Below are 13,924 nucleotides of genomic sequence, written 5' to 3' on the forward strand. Positions count from 1 at the left end.
CTAGACTTCATTGAATGTATTAAAGGCATCTGGATAATGAAGTCATCATCCGGAGTCTCCCTGTGTGATCAAACCTCCAGGCCTTTAAAATTAAATTAATTATGTTACAGTCTGACACTCTGATGTTATTTAAACGGAGGTTTCTGTCCAATTAAGATTTTTAATGCCCTATGTAGGTTATAAGCAGCCTTTCTTGGATTGATATATATATATATTATACACCACCACTTTTTTAAAACAGGAACATAACCTTCCAACCTTGACAATCCTTCAGTCTTCTACAGTCATATACTCTGTTGTGCATTTTGCATTCTCATTTTTAGTCATCTCTTTACTATCCTTGGTTTGTCAGTGTCTGTGTGGATGAACTGTACTTTTCATTGGGAAATTTGTGAAAAGTGAAGGGCAAATCTAGGGTCATAGCTCATTTAACATCTGGAAAGCATACATGAAATAGCCTAATCTCCCTGGAAACTGGTGTATCAGGTTATGGTGCTGCTAGACGCATTAAGCTTTGGTTTCTCTCTGGGCAGGCTTTGACCTGTAACCTAATGGCTAAGAAAGAAAAAATGCAGAAAGGGTTCAGACCCTAAGAACATTTTTTAAACAAAGGGAAATGTGATCAAAAATTGGTAATATGTTTTTTCTGTATTCTTAGAATATAAATAGACTTATAGGGTCTACTCACACTAGCAGAAGTAAAGGTGTGAAAAATAAAATCATTTCAGAAATATTTTAAAACCATAGCATAAATATTAATAGTAATTAACCAATAATAAAATTATATTATAACAAATTATGCCATTATCTTTAACATAAAGTTGCACAGCATCTTTGTCAAAATTGATTCCTATTACCCTCATGACTTTGCAATTTAATGGTTTGTAATATTTTCTTATAATTGCTTTTTTTCTATATTTCTTATAATTTTCAGAATAATCTGGTGTGGCTGTTTGTTATGAACTATATTAATGGCCTATGCAACATATTTCACTTTATTTTTCTACCAGATTCAGCTCACGAAGTCTCAATGACTGATGCATCTATGGGGTAAGAGTTCTTAAGTCATATTCAGGTTTATATTTAGATTTATTTATGATGTCTTTACAATATAAATGAATATTAAGGTTTTGTATAAGAATTAATCCTTCTATATTTCAAGATGTTGGAAAAACAGTATTGTTTAATTCAAATACACCAGCCTGATTTTTTCTAAAGCACTATGATCCCTACATTTAATTCAATATCTATTGTGCCCAGGAAAAGGTTTGTTTATTTATTTCTGAAGTACACAGACATACACATACAATGTACTGTGGATAATGCCAGGAGATAATTATTATGGTCTTGACTATATCAAGCATTTTGTTTAGTTGGAAGAGATGGTTTAAGAGATTAGAGATAATTAACATGTTTACTAATGTAACCAGTAAAAACATTGACTGTTTAACATCATGAAGGTCTTGTGTTTAATAATATTTGGTGAGTTTCTTCCTCTGAAGGTGTGGTACTTCATCTTATTAATTATCAGTTTATTTAAAAATGAAAATAAAAAAATAATATACACTATTCTCCAGAGAAAATATTTGTTCTCTGATTTCTGAAAATATTTTGTTTAAAATTGTGACAAGAAAAATACTTGGTATTAAAAATGAATAATGAAAGCAAGCTTTTTATTTACACAGAATTTTTGTAATTTGGACAGAATTTGTTGATGTTTGCTAGAGAATAGATCAAATAGTGTGGCAGGAAAAAATGTGTGAAAGTTGTTCTTTTTTGAAAATATAAAAAAGTTGATTTTCAAAACGGTTTTTACACAGAATTAAATGTGATTCAAATTTCTTAATGTGATTGCAAAAATGTAAATGGGAACTGATAAACTGTGTATATGAATTTTAATCAAAATAAGGTTTGAAACATTTTGTACTCAACAAATATTTCAAAGAGCTGCCCTGTCCAATCCCAAAGGCTGTTGAAATCAGTAAGGCCACGATTAATACAGCATATTTAGATGATCATCTTACATCAAGAATCAGTCACAAAAGTGTATTCTTCTTTTGTTTATATTGATTTAATGTTTAGACATTAAAAAGTATCTGTATTTTTTAATGTACATTACATGTAAAAGCATGAAATGTTCTACATATCTTTCATAAAACTGTTTTGTTTGCATTTACCACATATTCAATGTGATGGAGCTACTGGTTTTGAAGCTGCCCAGTGTTAATGCTTTCTTTTTCAAGTGACATTTATTTCCTGATCTTCAATACACAACTGCTAAGTGATTCTCCAATATTGGTTGAATGGCTCAAAGTATGTCGCAGTACAGGTGTCACAGATAGTGACCCCTAACTGTAGCCAAAGCAAATTTAAGGGTGGTAGGACCCTTCTACTTGCAACAGGTTCTTTCTATCCCCCAGAGCCACCAGTTGACTCACAGATCATTATTGTACATAATTGCCCTCTTTTTCCTCACTTAATTACAATAATAATAATAATAATAATAATAATAATAATTGCTTACACTTATATAGCGCTTTTCTGGAAACTCCACTCAAAGCGCTTTACAGGTAATGGGGTCTCCCCTCCACCACCACCAATGTGCAGCATCCACCTGGATGATGCGACGGCAGCCATAGTGTGCCTGAACGCTCAGCTATTAGTGTGGAGAGTAATGAAGCCAATTCATAGATGGGGATTATTAGGAGGCCATGATTGGTAAGGGCCAATGGGAAATTTGGCCAGGACGCCAGGGTTACACCCTGGGATTTTTAATGACCACAGAGAGTCAGGACCTCGGTTTTATGTCTCATCCGAAGGACAGCACCTGTTTACGGTATAGTGTCCCTGTCACTATACTGGAGCATTAAGACCCACATGGACCACAGGGTGAGCTCTCCCTGCTGGCCCCACTAATACCTCTTCCAGCAGCAACCTTAGTTTTTCCCAGGAGGTCTCCCATCCAGGTACTGACCAGGCTCACACCTGCTTAGCTTCAGTGGGTTGCCAGTTGTGAGTTGCAGGGTGATATGACTGCTGGCTATACAATAGCTATCACTGATTACCTGATACTCACAACATATGACACAAAGCATCAACAACACACAGACATTGTTCAGAGTAACTCAAAACAGAAGTCCCTAAAAGAATAAAAGCACCTTTCATGAATAACCTTTGTCCAGTATCTTGGGGAGCCTCCTTCTGCCACACCAAGGAAAGACAAAACTCTGCATAGTCCCTCTATTGCCAAAACATTCTTTCCAGACCCTAGAGTCCCAAACAATATGACCTAATATGCTTCCCTCTAACATGTCTATTGGCAACAAATGCAGGGGAGGTAGAAAAAAATGAATGAGCTTACCTCTGCTACTCTCTGTTGAGTCCGGTCTCTGAGTCCTCTCCTTTGCCCAGTAGTGCAAAATCTGTGTCCAAAATCCTTTTTCTCTTGAGTCCCCCTAGCCAAGGCTTATGTATCCACTTTCTGGTCAGAACTCAGAGCTGAAATAAGGAGCAGTAGTGGTCTGATGATCACAGGTATAACTAGACCCAGCAAATAGGGCTAATTAAAAAACTGCGTGCCATTGACCAGGCATAATGTTGCATCATCTCTTCTTCCTTTTTTCTTTGGGCTTCCTCTCTGGTTCAGCCTGTTCCACAGTCCCCAGTGTCGCCACTGACTGTGGGGCTATCAATGTGTTTCTAGGCAAAGAGTGTGTTGGTCAATCTTTGTTGATTGCCAACTGTCCTACTGCTTGTGCCAGGAAAGCTTGAGAATCTTGATTAAAGGAGAATAGAACTGGATAGACAAACAAAATCTGAGAAATATGACAATAATATGCAAAGTCAATATAGCCCCCATAGCACTGTCCATCCACACGTCTTTTTTTTATTCCCCATTCCCCTCCAAAGCACCCCACCCCCCCCAACATCGGAGGATATTTTTATTTTTTAATACATTTACTTCCTTTACCAAACCATTTTAATTTCTTTCAACTCCACATATTCTACACAACACTCGATATTTACAACTTTGTGTCTTTTTTTCCACAGGAACAATAAATTACAATAACTGCTCATAAGTAACAATTAAGCAATATCCTATCTCTATACTTTATCTCTACGTTTTAACAGGAAACAGATATATAGAATATATTAAGTAGTTGTAAGGACAAATACCTCATTTTCACATTTTCATATAGAACACCAAATAATACACAAGACAGATACAGTACATAGAATTATAACAGTTAATCATTGTACATGGTGGTGCAGATTAGAAAGGAAGCAGGGACTTCCACAGAGTTAATACAACTTGAGTAGCAGCCAGCTTACTATTATCCTTCTTCCACATCCTGCCACCTGACCCAATCTGTATTCCTCTCAACTGTGTATAAGGCTGAATCTCTTATTCTGTCAAGGTGGGTTCCAAACTTCCCCATCAATTAGTTTCCCCCATTTATGTTGAAGGTAATTAATATACTTTTGATCACTTGAAATTAGTGTTTCAAGGTGCCAGTGGTGTTTTAGAAAAATCTTGGAACTGTTTAGGTTTAAGTTTCTTGTGGATTTTGTATTAAAGACAAAGGCTTTTCCTAACATTATAATTAAGTTTTTAATATCATCTGAAATATTTCTTAAGTCTCCCAAAAGTACATTTACAAGCTATACTTGGCAACACTGTATGGTGAAATCCAATGCTCAGTCTGAGTCCAAAATAAAGGCACCTTTGGACAAAACCTATATATGTGAGTTACATCTTCCTCCTCTATATGGCAAAACCTACACATACAGTAAGGGAGTTTTCCAAACCCCATAGATTTAGCATTTTTCTAGTCGCTAATATAGTAGTAATTTAAATGGAATAATCCTAGTAGAGACATCCATGGTAGTTCCAAATATCAAGTGATTCCATGGAATTGGCACATCTAACATGTATTCCCAACTATTTTGTATCTTTACTGGACAAGACTTCAACCCTTTACTCTCCATAAAATAAGTGTAGATCTTTTTATTAATTTTGATATTTTTCAGCCACATGTGATGTTTTTATATGGAATGGGGCAGTAACTATATTTTTGGTATTTCCTTTCTTCAGTATCATTTTCCATCTTTTAGAAATTGAGAGTTGATTAAACTCACTTCTTTGCACTATGTGAAATGTCTAGACTTGCTGCTAGTGGAGTACAAAGTTAGTTGTACTCCAAACAACTTAACTGTAAAGAAACTGGTTTAAGTGTAAACATTTTGTTTTTTGCAGGTAACAGGACCTTTGCTTCCAGAAAGCAATAGAGGCCAAGGTTTACGTTAAGATAAACACCTGCTACATAATTGGGTGTTTCAGGTGCTGTCCAGGATATACTGTATAAGTGAACAAATGTGATACATATGAGTAAAGGAATGTACAAATCTAGTAAGCTAAGAAAAAAGTAAAACATCAAAATTCTATTTGAGATCTGATTATCATACATTAGACAACAAATGTAAGGAATAACAATTATTCTCCTTTAAATAGATTTTTTTAATTATTACATATCAATATAAAAATGGAAGTTGGGGATATATAATTAATCTTTGATAATATACATGTATACCAATGCATTCCAAACGAATATATACTAAATACCGGTTTACACCCTTACAGTTTTTACACTGTACCTACACTTTTTTTCACTAAAAGTTATTTATTGTTTTTTAATATGAAGCAATATTATTTTACAACCTATGTTCGGACCAGATAAGGAAAAAGAAAACTGTAGAATTATATTTTATATATAAATTGTGAATTTCCAAAACATCAATAAGAATGTATTTATCTTGTATCTGCTATATACTATATACAGTATATTAATCTCTCCTAAAACAAATTCTACTCACATCTATAGTAATATCAATAGCAAAATCGGAATAATCTTAGTTAATGTTGTGTTCTGGGTCTCATACGAATGTGTACAGACTGGTAACATTTATTGTCCTTCATTTGGTAGAGCCACTTAATCTGACTACTGAGTGAGTATAATTGTTGAATAATGACTTATTTCATTAGATAAGCAGCTCAAAAACTCATGATATTTAGATAAATGGATCCTTGCTGAGTGAAAACCAACAAGCTTCACAACAATCAGGCAGGAACTTCCAGTAGATGACCAAGAAAGAATAGAAGGATAATATAGGAGAACAGAAGACAGCAAGTTACAGCTTTACAGGTGATTTTCTTTGACAAATCAAAAGTTTTCAGGTACGGGTAAGGAAGGGACTTAGACTAATTCTGGGGTAGGAGCTAGATGTTTAATACTTTTTTACTATTTACTTTTCCTTTTGAGATTTGAAAGATAGATGTCTCACTGTTGTATATTTGGATGCATTTTGTTAGGTACCAAGTTTTGTCTCTATTTAGCATCACATTTGAGGGTACTGTATGTTGTAGAAAATACGTATTTTTTCATAATGTAGTCTTACTTTCCCTTATAGACCTCTGAGTGTATTAATGTGGTCCTTTGTTGGGACCACATTATGTGAGTCCTATTGTTGGGCTTTAATAACTCATTTCAATTAGAATATATTAGCTGTAAGTTTTAGTTTGTGTGTTTGAAGTTTATTTGTAGGTTTGTACAATATGTTTTCTTTTTAAATATTACCTATTTACTTCTCCAGCAATAATTTGTTCACATGAGAATTAAAGAAGCCACTTGACCTCACACCAGTGCTCAGACCAGCAGGAGAGTGTCATTTAACTTAAAAAACTGCTTGTAATCAAATTGGTGTCAGGACTAACATTAGACTATTGTTTTGAATAGTAATATTAATTTAGTTTCTATTTAGTATGACTGACATGCCCTTTTAACATTACAAAATACATTTTTGTTAATGAATATAAAGATGATCTTGTTATATTTACATAGATGTTCAAGTAGGTACAGTACAGTAGCTGCATCAGCATGCATAGGCTGGAAAGGCACAGGTAAAGGTTTATTCCATGTTTCAAAGATGAGAAAAAAGGCATTTTGGCTATGGAGCCCTATTCACATGTGACACTTTGTTTATGTTTGTTTTCCTTTGTTATATTTACCCTGTCTATAATAAATATAATGCTTGCATATTTTTCTTCTTTACTTTCTGTCCGGAATCTATCAAAAAGCCAAACAGTAAACATTATTTTCCTGTTATTGTAGATCTACTGGCGATCACACAAAGTCTGTTCTGAAAGGTGACGTTACCTGTCTTTAGCTAGAGGGCAAAAAAAAGTTCATTTATCATAGAAAGCATGTTTATCACAGACAGGTTTAAAGAGCTCGGAGCAAGACCTTGCTCGCTGTCTTAAGCTGCTCTTATTGAAACTTCACTTTCCTCTTCTGCCAAAGCCAGACACCTTTGGGCATACAAACACGTCTGGCAGATCAAAGAGAGAGTAATAAAATAATAACTGAACAAAGGAAGGAAAAATTGTTGTTCTCTATTTGGGACAACAATGAGTATGGCTCAAAACAGTTTCCCTGTTCTGGTCCTAGAGTAGCAACATGTTTTGTAGATTTTGATTAATCTGAAATCTTAGATTTGCCTTTTGAATTCTTAATTTAACCTGTTCCTTGTTTTTAACTGTTTGCTACATATTTGTTTTGGTTTTAGAAATAAGTTTCTATTCTATGCATACTATTTCCAAGAAGTTTGGCAGATCTCTGTCAGTAAAACCAAGAGCAAGTGAGATTGTGTCAAACTCCCCCCAAATAAGCATTCTTGGTGCAGTATAGTCTCACTGGTTATACTCCACCTGGTTATGTAAACAATAATCCTAAATGAGAAGCTATCTACAATTTCAACATCTGACACAGAGTTCATGGTAATTTCTAACACAATCCTACAATTTCAAAGCTGAAGCTGTTTAAATAAGCAAATACTCTGCTTAAATACTCAATAAGCATAATTAAGAAAGAGCTCAGCTGGACTGAAAACCAAAAGACAGAACAGTACTCCAGGACCTTGATTTTGAAGAACTAAGCTAAAAGACATTTCTTTCTTCACAGAATGGCAACACTGCATACATAATTTATAAAGATTTTAGATGCACTTATATAATCAGCAATGAAGTAGCAAAGCATACCTACAGTTTCTTCAGTGGAGGCCTATAGTTTCAGTAGTATGAAGATATACTATAAGATATACTATAAATTGGATATGCTGAGCATTAAAATTTGACACTCTGTTCACACGTATATTTTTAGAAAGATAAAAAAATAAATATTTTGGATATTGATTAAATGTTTTTGACATAATTGTGATAACCATTTATAACTGGCTATGATATACTCAAGAGACTTTATGTTAGATAAGCACCAAATAATTTATTAGTGAGCTACCATTACTATTCTGCTCAGGTTGTTTTGTGTGTATTAAGGTTACCCAAACAGGCTACCACAGTGAATGTTAGAACAGATAAAAGATCTATAGAACAACATTAAAAAATAACTCTCTGTTGGGCCTTCTTACATATGTCATTTTCGCTGATCATTTGCTGTATTTTCTGCAAAGGCTAGCTTGCAATTAACAATAGTTCCAAGATATTTGTAACTTTACAATGTCAGTTTCTTTCTCCTCAATGACTGCTAGTTTTGCAGCTGGTGGTTGCTTTCTATAATTAATGACCATATCTTTGTTTCTTTGTTATGTTGAATGGTGTAACAACTCCTTTCTTCAACAAAATAATCCACCACATGCCCATTATCAGTGTCCATATCTTGGAGGAGATTGAAAATGACAGAGTCAAATGTCAATATAAAGAATTTACCAGATGTGGAATAGTACAAAGTCCTGGGAAGAGATGGCAGAATAACAATGTTGTTCCAGTACAAAACCATTTACTCTCACTCTTTTTAATCTGTTGGTCAAAGACTAATATCCAACCTACGATTTTAAAATCTAGATTAGAATTCGAGAGTAATCTCTCCTCTAACAAGTGTGGTCAAATGATGTTAAAGGGAAATCTGTAAATATAAACCTGGTATGTGTCTTCTAGATAGATGTGTATATAAGAGATCCAATCATGTGAGCATGTAGCATCCTCGACTCTTTAATCCTTGTAGGCAAATCACAGGGGATCTAGTAGGCTCCTGCCTGGTGGAGCACATTGCTTTTAACAATTTTTCAAGTTCAAGTTCAAGTTTTTTTTCAGTTCAGCCATATACAAGTATACAGAGGAGCGAAATATCATTCTCCAGGTCTAGGTGTGAATACAGACAGACACTGACAAGACAATGCTATAGACAATGTAGACATAGACATTTCTGACAGGGTACAGAGTACATAAAGTGCAATGTGTATAGTGCAATTAACTTTACAGGATTGTGCAAAGAATGTATCAGACAGTATGCCTGACATTAGGCAAAAAAGAACTAAGTTTCCAGATTTGGAGTAGGTGCAGTAGGTAACAGGGTGTTGAGGAGCTTGACAGCCTGTGGAAAAAAGCTGTTATGGAGTCTGGTGGAGCTGGCCCATAAACTGCGATACCTTTTACTAGATGGTAGGAGGCCAAACAGGTTGCAGGACAGGTGGGAGGAATGGTCCTCAATGCTAGAGGCTTTGTGTGTGCCGCGTTTGTGGTATATGTCCTGAATGCATGGAAGGGAGGCTCCAATTATTTTTTCTGCTGTATTGAAAATTCGTTGCAGGGACTTGCGGTCCGAGACCTTAAAATTCCCAAACCAAACGATGCAGTTTGTCAAGATGCTCTCGATCGTACCTCTATATGATGTGGATAGTATGGGGGGGAAGGTTTGCCCTTCTCAGTTGCCGCAGGAATTGGAGATGTCATTGTGCTAGGGAGGTTGTGTTGATGGTCCAAGTGAGGTCATCTGTGATATGCCCACCAAGAAACTTAATACTTCTAGCTGTCTCCACAGGGGAGCCGTTGATGTGCAGTGGGGAGTGATCAGCACGGGCCCTTCTAAAGTAAATTATCATCTCTTTTTTCTTATTGACATTCAGAAACAGTTGTTGTTGAGGCACCAGTCCGCTAGTTGCTCCACCTCCTCTCTGTATGGTGCCTCATCGTTGTTACTAATGAGGCCCACTACTGTCGTGTCATCAGCAAACTTTTGGGCACTTTCTGCTGATTCAGAGACAATGAAACATAAAATTGAGCTGCTCAGCACATGATCTCTGTACTTTCACCACTGATGTTATCAGGTTCATGATTTTTGTTTACTTTTGTTTTCTTGAAAACATTTGAGACTTACTGTGTATCAAATTCAGCTTTTGTGGAGGTGGTGAGCTTTTCTTTAAACTCCCATATTTCTCCACTGAAGTCATTCTTGTTAGACCCGAGGTAAAAACTATTGACAGCTGTCTAACAAGAATGACTTCAGTGGAGAAATTCAGCCCTCAATATTCACCATGTTTTTGAAGAGATTGCTTTTGTCCTGCAGCCCCACCATAGTTTTTATACTACTTTATGCAGTTCTCAAATTATAAATTCTGAGTTCAACTTTAGTTATATCTTTAAACTTTAATTTTGCTTTTCTTATTTCTTTATTTAACTTCAGATCTGATTTTTATTTTAAAAGAATCATTACCTTGTTGTGAAGCAATGTACTTGTTTACCCTTGTTTACCTATTACTTGATTAAACAGATTTCATAAGAATCACAATTTCTTCACACAAAATACACATAATGTAACGGGAGCCGGTCCAGGATCCCGTGAAGCTTAGTTCAGGACCCTATGCAGACGGTATAATCCTGAAGTAAGTGGAGAAGAACAACAGAGAGGAGAAGACGTGGATCAGAATGGGCTGACAGACAGGGGAGTGTGACTTGGTGATGCAGTGCTCGGGGGGCGTGGTGGAGGCAAATTAATCCAAAACAGTCCAAAAAGGGAAACGAGGACACAGTCCAATATCCACAAACCGGGAGGTCCATCCAAGACAAAGGCAAGAGTAAAAATAATGAATTGGGACAAGAAACCAGGAACAAGTTAAAAATAGACTGACGAGGCCAGGCGCTCTGAGCCCCGGACTCAGCTGGGTCTGGACACCAATAGTTGGCCTATGCCCTCAAGTTGCGGACGAATGGGTGACTTGATGCTAGGCGGGCCTCTGGGCGTCCATCTTCCAATGCAGAGCCAGGAGTAGCGAGAGCACCAGGCTTAAATAAGGAGGCACAAACAGAGGGCAGGTGCTCATAATCAACTAAAATACAAAAGGGCTGGAGTGCCCTTAAGAGGAGGAATTCCAATCGTGACACATAACTACAAACCACATCTGTGAGTTCATCACAATATTTTAAAAAACAGACCCACATGTGCAATCAAAACAGTGCTGCAGACTCTTTGCACTGTCATATGACCAGATTTTATTTGCTGCACTTGCACTTTTCAGTGATGTCCTGGAGGTTTGCATTAAGAGCACAGTGTTACACTTGCATGAAGTGGAGCTTTTGCAAGTAGCCTTGTATGAGTAGAGGTGTAGCAGGTGTAGCAGAGGTGTAGAGGTGTATTGTTTTGACTTGGACAGTTGACATATTGGTAGAAATTGTTCAAAGACATCCTTAAATTGTAGTAGTTACAATCATCTAGAATCAAATTAGGTGCATCAGGGGACAGACATTGCAGAGAGTGAATTACATTACAAAAGCTCTAACCGCACTTGTTTCATTTGCATTTCGATGAATGAATACAAATGTTATGAATATCTGTGGGGAATTCTCTGTAAATAAAAAGGTCTTACTGATACTGACAAGCAACTCAATATCAGGCAAACTGATCCTCTCACATACTATAACATTGCTAAACTGTCTTTTGTTGATACACAGACAAACATCTCCTCCCCGTGTTTTTCTTGTTACTGTGAGCCAAGTCTCTGTATAGGCCTGTAAACCAGTGTCCCTGTACATGAGACAGTTGACATTTGCTTGTAGCACATTAACCTTGTTTCTAAGAGGCTGAACATTACTCAGGATTATTGATGGCAGAAGAGTCTGGCAAAGCTGTTTGTTTTTATTCCTCAAACAAATTTGGCTCCTTTTCCCACTATTCCAGCCTAGTTATTTTAAATTGTTTGCATTGTTGCATTTTTTCTTGTCTATTGTTGTGATCTCTGCTGAAACAGCGTTCTGCAGAAATAGGTCCAGAGATTCATCCCTTGGACATCCCATGCCATTAAAGCTGGAATTCCCTAGAGCAGTGGTTCTCAAACTTTGGTATGCGTACCAGCAGTGGTACGTGGAGCGCCGCCAGCTGGTACGCCATATCACCCTGGAACTTTGTTGTGTGCGCTGAAAAATCGGGACGGGTTTTCATATTTTCTATTTGAATACGTGTCGAATACGCAGCCTACGTACTGCGATACAGTGCGCGCTAATATTTCAGTGGACACAGAGCTACTATGTAATTCTATACCACTCTATAGGAATGTGTGCTACGGACTCAAGTGACCGATTGTATTTAAAACAAAAGCTATCTCCAGCAAATAGGGAGGTAGGAGAATGTGCATGACTTTGGAACAATGCCAATCTTGTAAACACAAGAATGAATAGAAATATGTGCTACGAACGCTGGTAATCTTGTGAGCACAGGAAAGCGTGATAGATAACAGAAAAATATTTAAGAACTGTTCTAAGTTAATTTGAGAAAAATACACCGAGCGTCTCTGTGTTTCATTCCCATGCGCATGTAATAAAAACTTAAAATAAATACGGATATAGAAACAGAAACACGTAAACATGCAAGCTTGCGGATTGCTAAAGCAGGTAAGCCCCACACTATTTTTGAAGAACCTTATTTACCGTTGGCAAAAGAGCTGACACGTATTATGTGTGGAGAAAAAGCTGCTAAACAGCTCGACCTGCTCCCCCCCCCCGATAGACACAGTGACTCCTAGAATTATTGACATGGCGGATGATATTAAAAGTACGTTGATAGAGCGCATTAAGATGAGCCGATGTTTTTCACTGCAATTAGATGAGTCTGTAGTCAATTTGGCCAATTTGCTCTTTTACGTTAGATACTAGTTTGAGGCTACGTCCCATGAGGACTTTGTGTTCTGTAAGCCGCTACCAACAGGAACTACAGGAGAGCACGTATTTCAGCTTCTGAATGAATTTATCGAAGAGAATGGCATCGACTGGATACAATTTGTCAGACTTTGTACAGACGGTGCTAGAGCAATGACAAGCTGACATAGTGGTGTAGTTGCACGAATTAGAGAGGTTGCTCCAGAAATTAATTGACGCATTGTAACATTCACCGCGAGACCTTTGCCGTCAAGAAAATGCCTGACGATTTAAAATCTGCTAGACTCTGTTGTGAATTGTAGCAAGGCTCGAAAAATGAATTCACATCTGCTTTGCTCGACTAAACGGGCTCACCCCTCTTACTGAAATGGTGCTCTTTTATTATTTGTTGTTGTTACTGTTTTTTTTTTCTGTAAAACGCTTTCAGAAGCCACCTTTAAAGGCGCTATATCAAATAAAGTTTATTATTATAATATTTATTATATGTATGTGTGAGTGTGTGTGCACACGCGCTCATGTTGGTCATTGAGAATTTCTGGGGTTCCTATGAGATGATGACTTGTAGGTGGTACTTGGATGCTTTGGTTGGATTAGGGGTGGTACTTGGTCCAAAAAGTTCCACTGCCCTAGAGTATTGAATCTTGTTTGTGTGTGGAAAACATTTCAGGCAAACTCATTACGTAGGTTAAATAAGAACTGCAATTCCAATTTCTCAGACCTGTTATTAAATCTCAGTAACAAAATAAATTCATTGATGTTATAGAAAAAATTAAACGTTTCGAATTAATCCCAAAATCGTGAACTTTGTGAAAGTACTGTACTGTAAGTCGAATTGCGAGATGATTCGGCCCTTCCGCCTCACTAGGTTCCATAAAGACTAATAATAATGTGATGAAGGACCATATAAATACAGGTTGTGCAACAGAC

The sequence above is a fragment of the Lepisosteus oculatus genome, chromosome 3 (genome assembly GCF_040954835.1).
Source record: "Lepisosteus oculatus isolate fLepOcu1 chromosome 3, fLepOcu1.hap2, whole genome shotgun sequence".
NCBI lineage: Eukaryota > Metazoa > Chordata > Actinopteri > Semionotiformes > Lepisosteidae > Lepisosteus > Lepisosteus oculatus.